The sequence below is a fragment of the Dendropsophus ebraccatus genome, chromosome 1 (assembly GCF_027789765.1).
Source record: "Dendropsophus ebraccatus isolate aDenEbr1 chromosome 1, aDenEbr1.pat, whole genome shotgun sequence".
NCBI classification, from domain to species: Eukaryota; Metazoa; Chordata; class Amphibia; order Anura; family Hylidae; genus Dendropsophus; species Dendropsophus ebraccatus.
Genome location: NC_091454.1, coordinates 195,230,822 through 195,243,414, shown reverse-complemented (window position 1 = coordinate 195,243,414; position 12,593 = coordinate 195,230,822). Strand labels below are relative to the sequence as shown.

At 40.6% G+C, this 12,593-nt stretch overlaps 1 long non-coding RNA gene across 2 annotated transcripts in view; it reads left to right on the top strand.

Annotated features, from left to right (window-relative positions):
* The window catches only part of LOC138783398 (uncharacterized), a 172,122-nt gene that overhangs the window by 68,946 nt on the left and 90,583 nt on the right, over positions 1 to 12,593 (top strand). For both annotated transcript variants that reach the window (XR_011361683.1, XR_011361691.1), the window contains exon 2: positions 10,904 to 11,014. This is a non-coding gene — a long non-coding RNA (uncharacterized lncRNA). The remainder of the gene's footprint in view (positions 1 to 10,903; positions 11,015 to 12,593) is intronic.

Sequence of the window (12,593 nt, the reverse complement as noted above, 5' to 3'; positions counted from 1 at the left end):
ATTAGAGTTAAGTAAAAATGCTGTATTCTGAGTGTTACTAGTATTTCTATCTTATTCCGATTTTAATGACTATTTATTTTTTTTTAAAAGGGGTATTCTGGAGGAAAAAAAAATGTTTTTAAGTCAACTGGTGCCAAAAAAGATATAGAAAATTGTAAATAACTTCTCAATTCTTCTGGTACTTATCAGCTGCTGTATTTCCTGCAGGAAGTGGTGTATTCTTTCCAGTCTAACACAATGCTCTCTGCTGACACCTCTGTCCATGTCAGGAACTGTCCCCATAGAAAACCTCTCCTGCTCTAGACAGTTCCTAACATGGACAGAGGTGGCAGCAGAGAGCACTGTCAGACTGTCATGTAAATACTGACATGTACTGTATAAATTTCCCTTTGTGTTGCTGTTTGTATCCTCCATAACGACCCATGGTGAAAAAAAAAAGCCATCATTCCAAAGCAAGACATAAAGAGGTACATGAAGCACATAAGGGGAGATTTTTTAAACTGGTGTAAAGTAGAACTGGCTTAGTTGCCCATAGCAACAATCAGATTCCACTTTTCATTCCTCACAGATTCTTGGAAAAAAGAAAGGTGGAATCTGATTGGTTGCTAGGGGCAACTAAGACAATTCTACTTTACACTAGTTTGATAAATCTCCCCCATAGTCTCTAACACAGATCTGTACATGGAACCTTAAAGGAGAAGTCCAGCGAAAATTTTTATTACAGTATTGTATTGCCCCCCCCCTCCCCCCAAAAAAAGTTATACTTCAGGGGCAGTTTGGGGCCCATGTATTAAGAATAGCATTCACATTATAGGAGCCGTCCTTCATTATGATATCTTCTCCAAATTTCTGGTATACACTTTCTGTGCTGCTTTCGGGGACCAGTCTGACAAAATGTGTTACATGTTTATAATGTTTCTCCTGCTGACAGGTTCCCTTTTAGGGTACAAACCCACTTGACGTATTTGCTGCGTGAATCAGTCTTAAAAATAAGCAGGCAAAACGCAGGTTGGCTTTATACGATTGTTCTGCATTAAAATACGCAATTGCGTATTTTTGAAGCGTGAAGCTACATGCGTTTTTCGCACAGGTTGTTAACAACTGATGCTTTGCTAACAACAAGCTTCACGCTTCAAAAATACGCAATTGCGTATTTTAATGCAGAACAATCTTATAAAGCCAACCTGCGTTTTGCCTGCTTATTTTTAAGACTGATTCACGCAGCAAATACGTCAAGTGGGTTTGTACCCTAAAAGAGAAGTCTGGCAAATTTTTTTATTAAAGTATTATATTGGATAACATGGTGATGTCACTTCCTGGATAACATGGTGATGTCACTTCCTGGATAACATGGTGATGTCACAACCCGACTCCCAGAGCTGTGCGGGCTGTGGCTGCTGGAGAGGATGATGGCAGAGGGACACTGAGGGAGGCAGGGCACTTGAGGGACACTGAGCATCCCTCTGCCATCATCCTCTCCAGCAGTCACAGGCTATCCAGGAAGTGACATGTTATCCAGGAAGTGACATGTTATCCAGGAAGTGACATCACCATTTTATCCAGGAAGTGACATCACCATGTTATCCAGGAAGTGACATCACCATGTTATCCAGGAAGTGAAGCCTTTAAACATTATAAACATGTAACACATATTGTCAGACTGGTCCCCGAGAGCAGCACAGATAGTGTATACCAGAAATTTGGAGAAGATCTCATAATGAAGGACGGCTCCTATACTGTGGATGTTATTCTTAATACATGGGCCCCAAGCTGACCCAGGAGTACACAGTCTCTCTTCACTTCATAAAATAATTACAGCTAAACTTTCATGAATTTCTATGGTTATGTTTATTTTACATTATTATTCCTTCTGCCGCCTCGGTTAACCACTATTCCAATAAATGTTACTATTTCAATATTGAACATACAAAGTACATGTGGCCAGAAGCAAATCGTCTCTCTAGACTCCAGAAACACATAAAGCAGCATGCTAAAGGGAATTCGTACAGCTAGAGATAGAGGGAAGGCCAAGAGAATCCAGCCTGGAAGCAGCCTAGAAGTCTTCTTCGCAAATATCTTTTTCTCCAACTTTCCTTGTTCTTCTGCTCCGTTTCATTCTTCATCATCTCCTTTATAATCTCTATCTCTTCCTTTCAACATCTTTGTTACACTTTCATCTTCTTCTTCCTCAATAGAGATGAGCGAATTTTTCAAAAATTTGGTTCGGTGGGTTTGCTAAACTTTAAAGCAAAGTTCGGGTTCAGTTTGGACTAACATGGACTTTGCTTGATCCCCTAAAATAATATAATTTATATTATTTTAGGGGATTAAGCAGGTGTATACAGTTAGTTCTTTGTATGCTAGCCTTGTATAGCCCTGACCATGTATGCAGATTGCTTTCTACCCCTCCAGCTTCTTTTGTGTATATTTTTAGTTGTCACAGCATGTTTTTGTTCCAATGTTGCTGTTGGAAATGAAAAACAGCAACATTGGAATGAAAAATATGTTGTCATAAGTGAATATACACAAAAGAAGCTAACGGGGTAGAAAGCAATTGGCATACATTGGTATTGTATCTATTGCTTTCTACCCCGCCAGCTTGTTTTGTGTATATTTAAATATTATAGCATGTTTTTGTTTCAATGTTGTGGTTTTGCACTGCCAACAGCAACATTGGAACAAAAACATGTGCTGTTAAGTAAATTTACACAAAAAAGCTGGCAGGGGACACCGTAGACCAGTAGGGGGGCACTGGGGGGGATTGCAGAAAAGAAAGCAAAAGCTCTTTTTTTGTTTTGAATGTGTATTGAATTGTGTAGCTGCCATCTTTACAAACTGGTTATGAACAGGTAATAAACCGAACTTTTTAAGTTTGTATCGAATCTCAGTTTGTAAAATTCAGTTCACTCACCTCTACTCCTTATCCTTCTTCATAACCCTCCCTTTCTGCCTTTTTCTGCTCCACAGTTTTTTTCTTATGCTTCCTGTTCTCATTTTACCTTTTCTGCTTTTTCTTCACCTTTTTGCTTTTCCTATTGATGTTTTTCTTCTCCTGACAGTGCTTTAATGGCAGATCTCCATGAAAGAAGTATAGGGCATGTGTGCTTCTAGAGAAGCTGTGAGTAATAGCTATGACCTGAACCAACGTGTTTGTATCTCATACGCATAGCCAGCTTTAGTAGTATCCCTATTTCTTCTTCTCTAAGGTAAAAAGAATAAAGAAGGCAACTTATTTAATTGACGCTGTTATGTGGACACGACATTTGATCATTCTCTGAGTACTATGACTCATGCTTATATACTGTAGGTATTGTATGGTATTGTTTGCCGTAAGAAAGGAGTAGGAGATTGGTGGTTTCCTTCGTGCTGAGACCTTAATGGATCTGGTTAATGAACCTCATTATTTAGGGGAATCAGCCGACACCCCTCCGCATTTATAACAGGAACAAAAACTTTAACATGACGCGTTTCAGGAACTGCGCCGTTCCTTTCCTCAGGTGTATTAAAATAAGGCACAGAGCTACATTTTACAATAAACACATAATTGATGACCGGGAAGGGGTTGTACAAAATTCATTGCATCATCAATTTTATGTTTATTATAATATGTAGCTCTGAACCTTATTGTAATATGCCTAAGGAAATGCGACGCATTAAAGCTTTTGTTCCTGTTGGGTGTGTGGAGATTCGTTTCGCTTGAATAACAAGGTTTATCAACCAGGTTAGCATGCAGTGCTGCGTTTAAAGGGTTACTCCGGCGAAAATATTTTTCTTTCAAATCAACTGGTTTCGGGATGTTATATAGATTTGTAACTTACCTCTATTTAAAAATCTTAAATCATCCTATACTTATCAGCTGCTGTATGTGCTGCAGGAAGTGGTGTTTTATTTTCAGTCTGACACAGTGCTATCTGCTGCCACCTCTGTCCATGTCAGGAACTGTCCGAAGCAGTCACATGCCAGTCTTAAAGGGATATTTCCATAGGTAGTGTTAATATATCTCCACTTGTGTGGTACTGTGCAGCAGTCATTGTTACTGCCTTAGGCCACTGGGTCACTCTCATGGTCATCTGTAGGAAGAGGTGTATTCTTTTCAGTCTGACGCAGTGCTCTCTGCTGCCATCTCTATCCATGTCAGGAACAGTCCAGAGCAGGAGAGGTTTTCTATGGGGATTTTCTACTGCTCTGGACAGTTCCTGACATGGACAGAGGAGGCAGCAGAGAACATTGTGTCAGACTGGAAAGAATACACCACTTCCTGCAGGACATACAGCAGCTGATAAGTACTGGAAGACTTGAGATTTTTAAATAGAAGTGAATTACAAATCTGCATAACTTTCTGAAACCAGTTGATTTAAAAGAAAAAGATTTTTGCTGGAGTATACCATTAAGTTTTACAACACTTACCAAGTTTAACCCCTCTGCACATGCAGCACTTACTGTGATCTCATACCACATATATACGCATAGTTTGCCATTAGAGATTATGCTACTATGTCTATAATTTTACACTCCAGCTAGGAGCTGTATGGTAACATTTGCAAACTGCAAGACCATGTGCTATAATTATAATTTTCTAACTTATGTAGACCCCTATGTCAATACTTTGGGCATTTTTTGACACTTTATTTTCTTTACTATATGATGCTAAAATATAGGTAAAAAATTTCAGGTGTTAGGAGGCTTTATTTATGTAAGATATTATGTCCACTGTACGGCATAATTATGTGACCACTAGATGGCGGTTATATTTTGAAATGTATTATTTGGGGACAGTGCCACTGTATTGCATGAGCAGTGTTTGACACTATTTTCCATATACCATTATATAGCTGTCTAATGTCGGTATCATGTGAGCAATATATGGCGGAATCATGTAGCCTTGTTTTGCGTTGCTTACACAGAGTGATAATTGGCCAGGAGGCTGTGGAGCACAGGAGAGAAGACCAGGATCGGGGCGAGGTAAGGTATCAGGTGTTTGGTCAAGGGCTGCATGGACATTGCTAATGATGTCCATGCAGCCCTTACTGCCTGAATATCGGGCCGTAATAGATCTAGCAGATTGGAGCTTGTTTACTAAAATGATCTGGCCTTAGTCGGTCCTATTAGGGTCCTATTACACGGGCCCCTTAGGGTCCTATTACACGGGCCGATGGGGCCCGATAATAACAGTTTTTTGTGCCTATTACCCAACACAATAATCGTTTAACAAGGGCTACATGGACATTGTTACTGATGTCCTTGCAGCCCTTGCTTAAACTCCATACATTACCTATCCATGCTGTGTATCAGCTGCTGTATGTCCTGCAGGAAGTGGTGTATTCTTTCCAGTCTGACACAATGTTCTCTGCTGCCTCCTCTGTCCATGTCAGGAACTGTCCAGAGCAGTAGAAAATCCCCAATCACTGGCCTAGGTGGTCCCGGCCTGTGATTGGCTGAGCGGCCTGTCAGCTCAGACAGGACTATCAGAGGTGAAAGCAGAGCGCAGGAGGAGCCCTGCAGCCTGGATAGGTAATGTATACAGTTTGGAAATCGTCAGCCGTTGGCCGCACACTGCTATTACACATAGCAATGCATGGTCGGCGGCTGACAATTATAGGTCCAAACCTATATCAACAATCAGCCGATGATCGGTGTCATCGGCTGATCATTGCGTTTATTACATGGAGAGATAATCGGCCGGATAGGGCCGATTCGACCGATTATCGTTCCATGTAATAGAGCCCTTAGGCATATTAGTATTATGTCTCTAATGTCTCTTATTACTATAACTCTAAGCACTGTACATAGTCACTTTCTCTGCAGCTTTCCTGGCAGATAAACCCTTGTTTTTGTAGCATAATGCTAATAGTTTTAGGTAATTGCAGGAAAAAAACAATGTACCATATGCATGTTAAACTGCAAACAGCCCCCTCCAAACCAGCCGTAAAAGTTGTTAGTGCTAGTATTATATATATAACAAAATTCTTAATGAGTACTTTTATTTATACGTTCGTAAAAATTTAGGGCTGCCCATTGTTTTTGGACCAGGTGCTAGTAAAAAAAAAAATTGAAAGCGAGGCTGTCAACCTTGATAATAACACGTCTGACGCTCCCATAGTAACATTTAATTCATCCAATTTCCGAGCAGAAGAAGCTGCACTGGGAATGTTTCTATGGCACCTGCACAGCCGAGGAGATAAACAACATTGAAGTTTTAGTTTTGAGGTTTTATTTTCATCTTGTACATTTCTATATACTGTAAATTGCATGAAATGTTCCATCACGGTATAGTCACATTATATACATACATAGTGTATATATATATATATATATATATATATATATATATATATATATATATATCCCATCCCATGGCAGACAGCACAAAAGCAGACGCTTGTATTCACACCTTTAATTGCAAACAGTCTGACAATAAAAGGTGAGATACGGTAAGTAATCTGACTGTGCAGGTGCTGGGGGCAGGAAAAGAGCCTACCATTCACTTGGCTAGAATTAAAAAGAAAAGAGGAACACATTAGCACTGCATATGGCAATATAAGTATATAGTATAGGCAGTATGCAGCATAAAATATATTCATTTTTATGACCAAGGTCACAGATGCAGTAACATGTTCTTCTTTACAATCTGTGTCTTTCACATCAGGTTATGGATCAGTGGAATCCTGCTCTCCCTACTCCACTGACCCTACCTACTTGGCTGATCCGCCATTGTTATGGGGATAGCCTTCTTGTCTGAGCTGAGTTATCCAGCGTTAGAAAAACATGGCCACTTTCTTCCAGAAACAGAGTGTGGGTGGGGTTTTGCAACTTAGTTCCATTTAAGTGAATAGAACTTAACCTTTTAGTGACCGACAATACGACTTTTCACGGTGGTCACTAATGGGCTTTATTCCTATACATACATACATACTGTACATCAGTATGACAGCTGATCTCCCCCTGTAACTACCCAGAGTGGAAAATCCTCCACTCCGGGTAGTTAACGGCTGTGTTCACACTACGTTTTTGCAATCCGTTTTTTTCATCCATTATTTTTGCAGAAAAATGGATGGAAAAAACAGATGCATGTATGTTTTCATTGAATTCGATTATAAAAAAACTGGATCAAAACGGATCAGTTTTTTCAACGTACACAAGAACGTAGTTGACCTTATTATTGTGTCAGTTAAAAAAATCGTTTTTTTAATAATGGGATTCAACAGAAAAACGGATTAAAACGTTTAAAAAAAAAGGATTGCAAAAACATAGTGTAAACCCAGCCTTATCCATTTAATGCTGCTGTCAAATCATGACAGCGACATGTAACGGGTTCTGATGGCTGCGCAGGTATACTCACGTGGTTGTCATGTGTTTTTAAATTTATTCTTTTCATCTTTTGTTTTTATTAAAGTAATCACAAGTACAAATGTATACACTGATAGGAACACATACTTAATAACAAACATTTTTGTATGGAAGCCTATGGGACAAATAGGCTGTTCCAGAGTTATATAATAATAAGTTATATAAACTTTAAAAATTACTATTATTTAAAAAACTGGAGCCTTCCACTACTTATCAGCTGCTGTATGTCCCGCAGGAAGTGGTTTATTGTTTCCAGTCTGACACACCTTTCTCTACTGCCACCTCTGTCAGAGCAGGAGAGGTTTTCTATGGGGATTTGCTACTGCTCGGGACAGTTCCTGACATGGACAGAGGTGGCAGCAGAGGGCACTGTGTCAGACTGCAAAGAATACATCACTTCCTGCAGGGCATACAGCAGCTGATACTGGATTATTTAAAAAGGTTTTCTTCCCTGGAGTACCCCTTTAATTGTATCAGAATCTACTTGGGGGCGACCAACCGTAAGGTTTAGCATATAAAATGAAATAAATGGTAACTCACCTCCCATACTCTGAAATATAGAATCAGCAAAACTGTATGGAAATAATCCAAAGATAATGTTTAAAAGCAAATCTAAAAAAAAAAAAAAAAAAGATCGCATTAAAATGTATTGCAAGCCTGAAGTCCCAAATAAAATGAATTAAGTTTCTTATCTGGCCAGTGCCCACCAGAAAAATCTATAATTCTTTCTCGGGCTCTTCAACCTTCTCCGTGTCTGGTATGGGAGTCACGGATGCTGCCTGGAAGCTTTTACATAAACAGAGTTAGTCGGCCCTACCCCCTTCACAGACATGGGACACTGCAAACTTATATATTTAATGTAATGTAATCCGAAAATGAAATACTGGTATGTGAAGTCTACAACGTCTATAGTCTGGAGCGAAACCTATAGAACCTACATTTATACAGTTGTGCCCTGGTCAGAGCAATTACACTCATCCCTAGTGCCTACAGGGGTTCAGAGATTCCTCATCTACATGGAAAGACACCAGTAATATAAATGACAAATTGTACATGAGGAGCTTATGCCGTGGCCCAGGGCGCTGGATGCTGGTGGGCTCTGGTGTTTTGGGGGGCAATTTGTCACGGTGGCTAGGAATGGTAATACCCACCCCCGAACACACAGGAACTGGACCTTGGTAGAACTGGTGTGAGGTGCAGGTATAGGTGGAAGAGATGACAGAGTTCCAACTTAAACAGATGTTTCTTCAGTGCTATATAAAATAGAGATACAATACTGCTCACTAGTGCAGAAATATAATAATACTCTTTAAACAGACTCTTGAAGTAGAAGTAAGCAGAAGAAAGAATTTGTTTGCGAGGGTAGTGTAGGGGCCAGATAGGAGCCCTTGTCTAAGTAGTAACCGTACTCTGCCTGGATGTGTGTTGAAGATAGGGTACTTGGTGAAAGAATCCTCATACTCACATTTAGATATGTGTTGGATATCTGATCAGCCTCTGTCTACACAGTCTCGGTGAGTGCCCTGATGGGTAGTACAAGTCCCAGGTCTCTATCTCTGGGTGGAGCTAAGTAGTGAAAGGTTTCCCACGTAATGGAGCATAGTGTCAGCTTCAGCTTTGTGCACTTTTGCTTTACTGGGGATCAGTCCCTCTTCCTTTCCTTAGGGGGTGACTGTCCTGACTTGAAGAATCTCTTACCTGTTGGGAACTAGACTAAACTGCCCAGGAAGTGTGAGTGAGAGAGGGTAGTGGTGTGCAGAGAGGAGGCACCTGATTGGTTAAACATATAAACATCGCTAAACCTGACCGCTTCAACAAAGATCTGCCTGTTCCCGATATGTTTCTAGCAAATAGTTGAATCTCCCATGAAATAGTAATTAGAACTTTTCATTATGGTGTTCCTCTGGTATTCTTCATGGAAATGTATTAATAAATTGACAACTGGGCGTTACCATTCCTTCTTGTCAATAGGGCGTGTCAGTCCACTAAGACACCACTGATTTTATGTGCCAGAATGGTCTTAAAGTTTCCCAACAACGTGGCATTGACTAAATAGCAACTTTCCACCATTATTATGTCTATTAGTACTAACCATAATGTAGTTCTAAAGAATCTTTTATATTCTATTATGTAATTCTCTGTTTTCAAGGGGAGGTTATTTATATCATAAAAATGTATTACATCAGCAGGTCCCCAACACAATATACATACAGTAGTAGGTACACCGATATTTACACAAGGCATTGCTGACCAGAACTTTATGGGTGATCAGAGATGAGAAGGAAGCCTTAATTTACCTTATATTCAAAGAATTGATCCTCTAGAGGAGGCAGAAGGGCTCCCAGATTGCAGGTACAGCTCTGGTTCTCTCCCATGACCCTGCACACAGTGCTTATTAAGCTTCACCTCTTCTTCCTGTGTTTTGTCTTGGTCTCTCTGTTGTTAGAGACTGACTAAGCCCAACAGCAAGCAGTAGATAGCAGATTTCAGGTAAGACACCTTTTATCAAACTTGGTTAAAGTAGAACTGTCTCAGTTGCCCCTAGCAACCAATCAGATTACACCTTTCAATTTCTAAAGCATCTGAGAAAAACAAAAGGTGGAATCTGATTGGTTGCTAGGGGCAACTGAGACAGTTCTACTTTACACCAGTTTGATAAATCTCCACCCTAGTGGCCTTTTGGGGTAGCAAGTTTTTTGTTTTTTTTTGGGGGGGGGGGATGCACACATCACTGGCAAATTAAAGAGACTCTGTATCCACAATCTGTCCCTCCCAAACCATTTGTACCTATAGCTGCTTTTAAGCCAAGATCTGTCCTGGGGTCCAGGTGATGCAATTATTGTCCTAAAAAACAACTTTTAAACTTGCATCCCCATGCCCAACAGGTGTGGCCTAGATTGTGTATGCATTAGGCTGGCACAACCTCTCTGTCCCTCCTCCTGTTTTCTCCTGTCTGAACATTGCACAGGTGCCTTTAACGATCCAGCCCATGTGCCATTCTGACACAGGTGGGGTTTAGGAGACAATCTGCCTGGAGCATTCCTAATGATGAGGAGGGTGGGGAGGAGGGACAGAGAGGGTGTGCTAGCCTAATGCATACACAATCTAGGCCACGCCTGTTGGGCACGGGGCTGCAAGTTTAAAATTTGTTTTTTAGGACAATAACTGCATCACCTGCTGAACGGACCCCAGGACAGATCTTGGATTAAAAGCAGCTATCCGAAGGTACAAGTGGTTTGGGGGGGGGGGGGGGTCAGATTGTGGGTACAGAGTCACTTTAAATTCTCAACTAGGCGGCAAAATGAATAAGGGCCCCAGTGAAGCCAGAAAAGTATAAGAGTGGCTTATAGCAACCATGTCACCTGCCATTTTTCTCCTGCTGCTTAGTATAAGAGGACACATGGTGGCTGACAGCTATTGCATCTCCGGCTTTCAATCTATTACATACTATATACATTTATTCCGATTTCATTGTCTATTTGGTCCCGGGCTTTCTTGAATATTCAGTAATGTCTTCAGTTTACAGCAAACATTTCTAATTCCTACTCACTACTAGGGGGGATCTGTGCCTTTGTGTGGATATCAAAGAAGGACTCACCCCATCGACTGTCCACTGACTGGAAGGAAGCTCGGAGTCTCCTAAGCGGATTTTCTCCATCTGAAGCTTGTAAGTATCCGCTTATTATATAAGCAAGTCGATAATCAATTGCCTTTGAAGGAAAAGAACTTGGCTGCTCACGTAAGTTTTGGTTTATGAGAGCACATACACTTTATACTATGTAACAGACACCTGAAGAGATATTACGGCTTCTTAGACATCATATATTGGAAGGCGTATGACTATAACACTATTTATTCCCTTCGTTCGTGCCACATAATAGCAACAGTGCAGTAAATCAAGTAGTCGAAAGCAATGAGAGGTGACATGTCGACAAGAGAGTGAAATAACACTGTGGTATCGGAGGGCAGGCGCAGAATACTGTGTCAGGCATCCAAACGGATGAGACATGGGGGAATATGGTGCAAAGTAAATAGAAAGGTGTTACCTATAGACACCAGGTAGTTTAGAGGAACTTTTCAGGAAGTAGATTGTTTTAAGGCTGTAGTTATTTCCTTAGAACTTTGTGCCAGTTCTGATAAAATCTTTCTATTAACCCCTTCCTGCATCGTCATGTACTCGGGGAGCACTTGTACTTGTGCATGTATGTGATAATGAACATGTATATGCCAATGCACTCTCTGGGGGCCATCAATGATAAACAGCTGCCTTTGAGCACCAGTGGCTCGAATCTGAGATAGTTGCGATTCCTTCTGTTTAACCCCCTATGTATTAGGCACTGTTGTTTATAGTCACTTTATCATTAGAAACCCATTACATTTTTGTAATATGCTTTAATAGAAAATGTCTATTTTCTATTACACTTAAAGAACTTAAAGCAATTTTTGAAGTTGACCTCTAGAGTGCTCCCTACAGGCTTAAATTGGGTGTCAGAAAGTTTACATAGATTTATTTTAAATTACTTCTATTTAAAAATCTCATGTCTAGCTATGTGGTGGTGTGACAGCTGTATGGTTATAGGGTCACTTGGGCACTTGTCACAGTGGGCAGGAACGGTGTTGTAACCCACCCCTGGACAAACAGGCACTGAATTCAAGGTTTTGGATAGCCCAAGTGTAACCTGGTGTGTAGGGGCAGGTGCAAAATGATAGACCAGTGTCCAAACATCCGTCTCTGGTGAAATAGAGTAATAACACTTAGGTAACTGCAGGTGCAGGCAAGAGGTAGTAGTAGAAAACTTTAGAAGCCAGAGTAGAGTGCAGTAGCGGAGCGTCTTGAGGGCCCTGTCCAAGGTAGCTGTGTAAGAGAAGAAGAGAAGATACTATAGTGTCGGGCTACCCATCCTGCTAGGGTAGTATAAGGTCCCAGTATGAGATTTCCCAGAATAGCCATGCGTTACAGTAGCATACATAGGCTTTAACTGTAGCTTTGTCCTACTGGGGTCAGTACCTAAATCAGGTATGCTGCCCTGTGTCGTGTAGAGAGTAGTGATGAGCAAACATGTTTGTAAATGCTTGTATATTCGTACGAACACGACGCCAATTGTTCGTGTTCGTGGTTTTAATGATAATTTTTTAACATTCGAACTTGCGCACGTACGCAACTGCGTAATTTATGTTTTGCAACTGATAATCTGTACACGTGTGTAACTCTAGACCGAAACATACGCAATCTGTACCCAACTGTT